This window comes from Triticum dicoccoides, chromosome 4A (genome assembly GCF_002162155.2).
Source record: "Triticum dicoccoides isolate Atlit2015 ecotype Zavitan chromosome 4A, WEW_v2.0, whole genome shotgun sequence".
Lineage (NCBI taxonomy): Eukaryota > Viridiplantae > Streptophyta > Magnoliopsida > Poales > Poaceae > Triticum > Triticum dicoccoides.
Window position 1 is genome coordinate 619553176 of NC_041386.1, and position 10077 is coordinate 619563252.

A 10077-nucleotide genomic window follows, 5' to 3' on the forward strand; every position below is an offset into this window, starting at 1 on the left:
GCCCAGTGCGCAAAATAGGAGGCAGATTAGCGGGCCTAGCGTGCCGGTGGGCCGGCCCGATTAGCATACAGGTCGTGCCTAGGCTGCAGGCTGCAGCACGCGGGCCGGCACGGCACGACCCGTATAATAATCGTACCTTCGCGGGCCGGGCCGGGCCGTGCCAGGCACGATTAGGATGGGCCGTGCCGTGCCGGGCCGGGCCGGGCCGGGCCGTTTGGCCAGCTATAGTACAGGGTGGTGTTTCGAAACAACACATGTAAAATGGGCCCAATGACCTTTGTGGAGCAGATAGAACCACGTGACCAAGTTGGCTCGGCATCCCCTTCTCTTCCACAGAAGGTCAGGAAGGCGGCTGCTCTGTTCTTCCAGGCGCACTGCGGCGGCGATTCCTCACCGGCGAGATGTCTACAGACGGCCTCGAGCTCGATGGGTATGTTCATTTTGTTTCACTGGCCTCCTTTCCCCATCTTTTCCGTCTGGATTGGACGGCTTTCGATTCGAAATTTATTTTCTGATGGGTCTAGATTTGATTGTAGGAAGTGGGGAGCAGACATCGCCGGATGGAATTGTCCCATGGCAATACTCGGTGGCCTGCACCAAGTTTGCTATCACATGGGCTGTGATTCGAAACAGCACAGGTGACAGAATCCCATGCGACCCGATCCACCCTCGGCTTACCTTGTGGAGCAGACAGAGCCACGGGACAGCTTTCCCTCCCCAGTCCCGTCTCTTCCCCATACGCGCAGGGGCGGCAATGGCTCTGCTCTGGCGAGATGTCCACTGACGGTGTGGAGCTCAACTGGTATGTGTATGTTACTCCGCTATTTTTCTTCCTTCATCTCCTGAGTGTCGGATCAGCGTCGTCGATTTGGAAACTTCTTACTCACATGGCTAGATTTGGTTCACGCAGGGGCGTTGCCGGCCCGGCGGGATGGAGTGGTTCCGCCTCCCGGTGGAGTCCCAAGATTCCATGAGTGACGGGGCCGGCAGGCACATCCATGTGAAGATGAAGATCGATACGAAATGTGCTCTAAAGCTACCAGTGGCTGGACACGAAGGTAAGTTAGCAAACAGGGCGGCACAGTAGTTCTTCTTTTATTTTTGCAACTGTTTAGCAAGTTTGCATCCCCTCTCTCCAGCATCCATGTTGATATCGTGCCGCCCATGGCCGTGATGGTCCCAGTGAAGTCACGGGCTTCAATGAGAAACGCCGACGGACAAATATGCCGCGGTGACGGGTTCGAGATGTGCTTTGGAGCTACTGGCGGCTGGACAAAAGGTGAGTCTTATGATTATTATTTATGAATATGGAAAGATGAGGTCCTTGCGTATATCTTCCGTTTGCAAGATGAACTTGTCATGGCGTGCCGCTTTCGGTCTGGTCATTAATCACGCCGTGGATTGTAGAAAATTATTTGGAAATAGCGCAACAGAGTGGTATTCGATGGTGAAGCAGCCACCCACGCTGAGTGGCTAAGGAAGCTCAAGAAAGATTTTGTGATCTTAGGATACAGGATCAGCCCTCAAAATTTAACATTTTTAGAAGGTTTTAGCATTTATTTGTCTGTCTGATCTCCTGTTTTACATAGGCTAGTTCAGTGCTTACTGTATTCTAGTAAAAAGCCATGTAAAACAACCATATCCCTAATGTTAACCATAGGTTAACATTTTAATAAAAAAGGAGTCTCTCCTGCTGTTTTCACTGGTCAAAAAAAAAAAAAGAATCCGTTGTTATGTCTGAAATAAGCCCCTGCTGCCTTCAAACTGTGAGTTCCTTATCACTGTGATAAGCTGTGCTGCGGGTAAACTCAATGCAATTTGTACATATGGATTATAGACATATCCTTAGTGTGTGCTCATGAAAATAAATTTCGTGTTTACGTCTTATTTTGTTAACCAATGTGCCATCAATTTATACATGTGCCAACATTTTTTCCTTATTGTTGTATAACCCACTGTGCCAACAATTGTTAACCAAGTCAATTTATTTTGTTAGCGTTGTACGATTTTTTTGTTGTGCCTATTTTTCATCTGATCATACATGTTTTTGGTTGTGGAGTCTGTTACGCCAAAAGCAGACTGAATGTCGAGAGGACAAAATGTATGCAAGAGCTTGTTTGCGGGGTAACTGTGACCATCCGAGCCTAATTTCCTCCAGCAAAAGATGTATGAAACAAAGACATTACTGCTTCACCATTGTATGCTTTCTGTAACGGACTGTTTGTGTCATCTATTCAGTTGGAAAAACTGTAGTTTCGGCTTGTTCCTGTTAAAATCCCAGAAAATTTAATATTGGTCATTTTGTATGGCTGTATTTGCAAATCCATTCTGCTTAGCTGTGCTGCTGATAAAATCATGCCTGGTATGTGAGGGTGGGCCTTGAGGTTTTCTGGGCCTCATGTTTTCTGGGTATATATGTTAATTGGCATCATTGATTTGAACCAATATTTGTGAAATTTGCGTGGTGGTTTATACCCTGGTGATTGGTATTTTAGAAAATGTGTTCGTTTTTCTGCTCGCTATGTTGGCTGGTGTTTGAATTTTGAAGTACTGTGTTTTCTTGTGCACGAGGCTTGTATCCTGCATGGGTCTGGTGCCCTCAAATTATTATCTTTAGTGGGCTTTGTTCAGATTGTGTGTACAGACAAGTAATAGCTCCACAGGACAACTGTGTGGGTCATTTGAATTGCATTTTGGTTACCTGGCAGATGTTTTTTTTTTTTGCGAAATGTTGATGGACTAGTTAAATGGGCTTTGCTACATCTACGTAAAAGGCTAACGTAATCTTACGTGAAAGCTGGCCTGGCAAGACACGATTGGATGAAAAACGACCCGGGCCCCACACCGCGAAATCAGGGGGGGGCGAGAGAGAATTTGATTAAAGAAGGTTATGTAAGGTTAAGTAGATCATTACGTAGATGTAGGATTATTGTAGTTAAATTGATAACCTTTGGGTGACAGTATTAGTTCTTTCTCCACTGCTTGTTTGGAGGGTCGTGTTCTGGGCGTGTAATGCAATGCATCGACGAGTGATGAGTGCTAGTGAAGTGACAATTCATGTCCTAGAGCTCATTGGGGATTCACGGGATATGGCAGATGTTTCTGAACGACGTCATAGTGTCACAGGCATTCGATGCAAGCAGCAGCGAGCGGCATGGGCTGCGAATTGGCATGCACATTGTTCATTGTTCATCGTGACGTAAGTCTGCTTCATTGGAAATCTAGCAGCGCAGCCTTGATAAACCATGGGCATAAACGTTTCAGCACAAAACAATCTAATCGTGAGTCCCTGACACGTTTTCATATTGAATAAACATATCTCAAAACCATTAACACACACATGTGCCTAGCTGTTCCGATTTTAGCATGCAGCAGTGTGATTAGAACGTGGTTAACAGTGGTTAAACAATGTACTTAATCTAGAGGTGGAACGGCTTTCAGCAGAAACTGCCAAGCGAGGAGCTGCCTGATATAAAAAAAAACACAATCACCACGCCCAACAAATCATGCTTAGTGAAACATAATGGAGAATACGAGAGTGATTTTCATTGGCCCGAAATGATCCACGAACGGAAAATTGCCCGCGGGTTGCTCTCCTCTGGCTCTGGCCACCAATCGACCACGACTAGCATACGCTGGTCGTAAAAGTCTGCACGCGCATGGAGCACGTGTAGTAAGGCCAACTCCACCGCGCGACTCTATCCTGTCCGTCCCCGTTCGTTTGGGGTAAAAGAGACAAGCGAGATGGCCCAGCGCGCGGGCGCAAACGAACTTTTGTTCACTTTGTGTCCGCTTTCAACCCATCTCTGGCCCAAGTTTGCGCCAGTTTTGGAGTGAAACGGACACCACGTGGACGCGCGGACCGTCTGCGCGTGTCCTTCCCTGGCCCGCCCGTCGGTGGCACAGGGCGGGCCTTTTTCTATCCGCCCCCTCCCTCCCTCCGGCCGCACCCCCTCCACTCTTCCCCACTCTTTCCCTCGCTGCTGCCATTGCAGTCATGCAGTTCGGACGCGCGCTCGCCCATGCCCTTCCCCTCGGCGCCGTCGAGCTACCCAACCACGGCCACCTGGTTTGCGCACCCGCCAGCCGGATTTGGGGCGGATCCGGTCGGTCTTGAGCTCGCCCGGCTGGGGGACGCCGGGCCGCGCCATGGACTGGCCGGGCACCTCGTCGGAAGGCCCTGGCAGGGCCGCAAGGACACATGTAGGCAGTGGTTCCTCCTCTAGCCGCTCGGATCTGCACCGTCGGTCGTCCGCCGGCAGATACACGAATGGCAGTCGGTCGGGCTCGGTGCTTGCCCAAAAGCTCGTCGCCGCACCGTTGCCACTCATTAAGTGCGACCACTGCCCAAGGATGGTCGTGCGCCGCATGTCTACAATGCCGAAACATCCCGGATGGGTGTTCATCAAGTGCTTAAACGATGGGGTATGTGATCTTTTTAGCTTCGGTTTGTGCTCTAGATTTGACTAGTTGTGATAAATTTAAATTTTATTGTGTAGTATGGATGCAAGTTTTGGTATTGAGAAGAAGAGTACATTGATATATTGATAGAGCGAAATTTAGTACATGTTCGTGCACTTTTAGCTAGCATAGAGGTTGTAGATGAGACAAGTGCATTTGTTGCTAGATTAGAGGCTAGACACGAGACTAGGTGTGAGGAAGCAACATCGACTTCTGGCTTGAAGAAGAAAGGAGGATGCCAGATCGAGCCTCCTCCACAGATCAACAATGAGTGCATCGAGAAGGCCCTAACCCAACTCAAGGGAGCAGTTATGGAAGTTGGGTATCTTCTAAAATGTATTCTTGTTGTTCTTGTTTTCTTTGGTCTTGCTTTTCTAGTCAAAATGTGATGATGTATTTTTCATGTATCGAAAATAAATGATGAAAAAAAGTTAAGTACTTGCAAAGAAAAATGCACGTGAACAGGATGCGGTCGGGATGCGTCCGCGCGCTGGGTGCACGGCCACCGCATCCCAGGACACGCCCGGACACGACCCCATCACCCTACCCAAACGGACAGAATCCGAACAAAACAGACGTCTGCTTGGGGTCGCGCGGTGGAGTTGGCCTAAAAAGCCTGACGTTGTGCGTACATGTCAGTTGGGTGTAAGAGCCCTAGGTGCTTTGGCATGTGGGTGGGTCAGGGCTGGTTGGATACAAGCCAAAAATAAATTGAATACAAGCCTTATACGCTGAGGGGCTGTTCGATTCTAGGCCTAACATTGTCAACTTTGCCACATATTTTTGCCAATCTTGCCTAAATTTAGTTCATCAAAAAGGAAACCATAAGTTGGCAAGTCTAAGAGAATCTTGCCACACTTTTTATGTGTATGCCATGTGGGGCACAAGTGTGGCTTGCCTAAGGTGTGGCTTGAACCAAACACTCATCTAAGTTAGTCAAACTTGTTTAACCTTAAGTGTGGCAACCTTTGGCAAAGTTAGTCACAAATCAAACAGCCTCTGACAACGAGAATCCCAATGATGGCTAGACGGCAGGGATAGCGGCCTGCCTGTAGCGCGGCCACCAAACGCATTTTTCGCTGGCAGAGGCACTGGAGTGTGCAGCACGTTTCTTGTATTTGCATGTTGCTGGTGGCTTTGGTCACGTGAAGGTATTTTGTCCATCGATGGTGTATGTATATCAAGATTTCCAAATGCATGCCTGATTTTTTGCTCTGTTTATCTGTAAAACTACAACCCAGCATCAGCATTCTTGAACGTGGCCCATGTTTCACTTGATATGTGTGGCACTGCAGAAAGTCTGAGCCCAAAAAAACTCTACTGCCGCTTCATTGATTCTGCTAATTAGTCGTATAAAAAGAGTCCTGTGTAGACAAGTTTTTTTTTTAGAAAAGGGGGACGACCTCCTGTCTTTGCATCTGGACAATGCATACGGCCACTTTATTATTATTCTCACAAGACCTTATAAAGTCATACAACAGCAAGACTAAAGCCACCGTCTAAGCAACAGTTGTCGCTACACCTATCCAATTGATGAAGGGACGCAGATAGTCTGGGCCTAATACCAAACAGACATCGCAGCCAAAACTAAACATTTAAGACCTGAGGTCCCAACCAGGACGCCTGCCGGGTATGGGGCACCTACCAGTTCGGCGCACTCCTCAACCAGGACGCCTGCCGGATATGAGGCCGCCGCAGCCACGTGCCATCAATCTATCTTCAGAGCTGTAATGTTGCATGAACCGTGCCAGGTCTCTCTCCCATCGACGCCACCATGACGCTAGACAACGCCACCATCCTGCGTTCATCCATCATCACACGCCCACCGGCGAGACCCCCACTGCTCCATGCCACTGAGACCCGCCGTTGTCGACGTGCCAGATGCCACGCCGCTCCTCCGACGCGAACACCAAAAACAGGAAACGCCCTAAAGATACAAGGGGCACTCTGCACAACAGGAAAGCCGCCACGAGCAGCTGCAGAGAGCCAGCCGACGGCCAAAGCCCCCACCTTCATCCACCCACACCCGAATCCTAGCTCCCCAGGCAACGCCTCCAAGGAGGGGATGACGCCCATGGCGCCACCGCTGCCCAATCCAGGCCGGATTTTGGGTTTTCACCCGGGAGAGGACCGGAGGTGGCAAGAATAGGGACCATGACACCGCCTTCAGGAAGGATGCGTCGCCCAAAGCCGACGCCGCTGTCGAGCCGAACCAGCCGGCCTAGGGTTTCCCTCGGTCCCAATCTGCACCACCATCCCCAGAAGCACCAGATCCAGCAGCAGCCGCCGGCATCCAGCGCAAAGGGGAAGGAGCGGGAACGAGGGAGTAGCAGGCCTCCAGATCTGGCAAGGACGAAGGCCCCCGAACTTCCGCCGCCAAGCGCCGACGCCCCACCACCCGAGCGGTCTAGGACGCCGGGCAGAGTCCCCGCGCACACCGTCCAGGGCGCGAACGGCGGCGCCGCACCAGCAGGGGCCGCCGCCCCGTGGATCCGGATCTCCCCGAAAGGGACGACGAAGGCCTCGCCGCCACCGTCACTGGTGGCCGCACGGGCTTGCCCGGTGCCCTCCTCGGGTAGCGGCGAGGAGGAGTAGAGGAGATGTAGGTGGCGGCGCTCGAAACCCTAGTCGCCGCCCGAGTCGCCCGAGCGGGCGACCGGGGGCTTCAAGCTTATTCTTCTCTCATCTCTCATGGACCATCATCAAAACTCAGGTGTCGCCTGTGTAGACAAGTATCCTTTTATTATGTTTACAAGTTCATTGCTACCGGTTTTACTTCTCGTTTCTGAACATATTGGTGTGTGTGTGTGTGTGTGTGTGTGTGTGTGTGTGTGTGTGTGTGTGTGTGTAATATGCTATTGTAGGATATTTTATTGTTCCAGTCACATTCATATTATAGTTCATCCTTGGAAATAGTAGTATCTACTTAATTAATCGCTACTAAGATCTGGTGGCTTTTTGGTAGTTTAAGCAGTATCTTGCACTTCTTATAAGGACTCTTTAGGAACTTCTACATTTTTATTTTGTCCTTAGTTGATGTGTGTTCTATCTTTAGGAACCAGTTCATGTAAGTTATCATTTTCCCTTACTTCCTAGATACATTACAAATTATCCATTGAATCCAAAGTTTTTCCATTTTTTGTGTCACAGTAGCTTTTCCATTGCAGATATTGAGGTGCTCGTCGAACCATGTCCTTTTTCTTTGTTATTTCATTGTACAATTATTTTCTTTAATCCGGGGTCACCGATCCAGCTATACTCAAGATCCCACATATCCAACTTCTCATTTGATTAATATAGTTCATATCAAAGGAATACATGTTTATTTTAGATCATGTTATTTATCATGTCAATAGTACCAATTCCCTTATTAGTGCATTTGATTAGTAGTGTGGGGCTACTTCCAAGAGGGTGTGTTTGAAGATGTCAATGAATAGGAAGGAACGAAGGAACAAAGCGTATAGTGGTCCCAGAAGGGTCCAAGAAGATGAATGGAGCCAATCCTATATATGTTTAGAAAACATGATGACATTTGCTTGATGCATTCAGATAATTATATGTACCCTATGTTGGGTTTCGTAGTAATTTCAAAAAATTTCCTACGCGCACACAGGATCATGTGATGCATAGCAACGAGGGGAGAGTGTTGTCTACGTACCCAACGCAGACCGACTGCGGAAGCGATGACACGACGTAGAGGAAGTAGTCGTACGTCTTCACGATCCAACCGATCAAGCACCGAAACTACGGCACCTCCGAGTTCGAGCATACGTTCAGCCCGATGACGATCCCCGGACTCCGATCCAGCAAAGTGTCGGGGAAGAGTTTCGTCAGCACGACGGCGTGGTGACGATCTTGATGAACTACAGCAGCAGGGCTTCGCCTAAACTCCGCTACAGTATTATCGAGGTATATGGTGGCAGGGGGCACCGCACACGGCTAAGGAATAGATCACGTGGATCAACTTGTGTCAACTTGTGTGTTTAGAGGTGCCCCTGCCTCCGTATATAAAGGAGCCAAGGGGGGAGGAGGCGCCGGCCAGGAGGAGGTGGCGCAGGAGGAGTCCTACTCCTACCGGGAGTAGGACTCCCCTCCAATCCTATTCCAACTAGGATTCCCAAGGGGGAAAGAGGGAGAGGGGTGGCCGGCCACCTCTCCTAGTCCTACTAGGACTAGGGGAAGGGGGGAGGCGCGCAGCCCCCTTGGGCTGCCCCTTTCTCCTTTCCACTAAGGCCCATGATGGCCCATATGGCTCCCGGGGGGTTCCGGTAACCCTCCCGGTATTCCGGTAAAATCCCGATTTCACCCGGAACACTTCCGATATCCAAATATAGGCTTCCAATATATCAATCTTTACGTCTCGACCATTTCGAGACTCCTCATCATGTCCGTGATCACATCCGGGACTCTGAACAACCTTCGGTACATCAAAATGCATAAACTCATAATATAACTGTCATCGTAACCTTAAGCGTGCGGACCCTACGGGTTCGAGAACAATGTAGACATGACCGAGACACGTCTCCGGTCAATAACCAATAGCGGGACCTGGATGCCCATATTGGCTCCTACATATTCTACGAAGATCTTTATCGGTCAGACCGCATAACAACATACGTTGTTCCCTTTGTCATCGGTATGTTACTTGCCCGAGATTCGATCGTCGGTATCCAATACCTAGTTCAATCTCGTTACTGGCAAGTCTCTTTACTCGTTCCGTAATACATCATATCACAACTAACATATTAGTTGCAGTGCTTGCAAGGCTTATGTGATGTGCATTACCGAGAGGGCCCAGAGATACCTCTCCGACAATCGGAGTGACAAATCCTAATCTCGAAATACGCCAACCCAACATCTACTTTTGGAGACACCTGTAATGCTCCTTTATAATCACCCAGTTACGTTGTGATGTTTGGTAGCACCCAAGGTGTTCCTCCGGCAAACGGGAGTTGCATAATCTCATAGTTATAGGAACATGTATAAGTCATGAAGAAAGCAATAGCAACATACTAAACGATCAGGTGCTAAGCTAATGGAATGAGTCATGTCAATCAGATCATTCAACTAATGATGTGACCTCGTTACTCAAATAACAACTCTTTTGTCTATGGTTAGGAAACATAACCATCTTTGATTAACGAGCTAGTCAAGCAGAGGCATACTAGTGACACTCTGTTTGTCTATGTATTCACACATGTATTATGTTTCCGGTTAATACAATTCTAGCATGAATAATAAACATTTATCATGATATAAGGAAATAAATAATAACTTTATTATTGCCTCTAGGGCATATTTCCTTCAGTCTCCCACTTGCACTAGAGTCAATAATCTAGTTCACATCGCCATGTGATTTAACAGCAATAGTTCACATCACCATGTGATTAACACCCATAGTTCACATCGCTATGTGACCAACACCCAAAGGGTTTACTAGATTCAGTAATCTAGTTCACATCGCTATGTGATTAACACCCAAGGAGTACTAAGGTGTGATCATGTTTTGCTTGTGAGAGAATCTTAGTCAACGGGTATGTCATATACAGATCCGTAAGTATTTTGCAAATTCTATGTCTACAATGCTCTGCACGGAGCTACTCTAGCTAATTGCTC

At 48.4% G+C, this 10077-nt stretch overlaps 1 long non-coding RNA gene across 3 annotated transcripts; it reads left to right on the forward strand.

Moving 5' to 3' along the window:
- The first annotated feature begins 264 nt into the window (after positions 1 to 264).
- On the forward strand, positions 265 to 2326 carry LOC119287418. Of its 3 annotated transcripts, none has more exons than XR_005140856.1 (5): positions 265 to 430; positions 537 to 802; positions 911 to 1058; positions 1140 to 1279; positions 1408 to 2326. It is a non-coding gene; the product is annotated as an uncharacterized LOC119287418 (long non-coding RNA). The 3 variants fall into 3 exon arrangements; XR_005140855.1 differs by having other exon boundaries at positions 266 to 430; positions 2060 to 2326; XR_005140854.1 differs by having other exon boundaries at positions 267 to 430; positions 1140 to 2326.
- The last annotated feature ends 7751 nt before the right edge of the window (positions 2327 to 10077 follow it).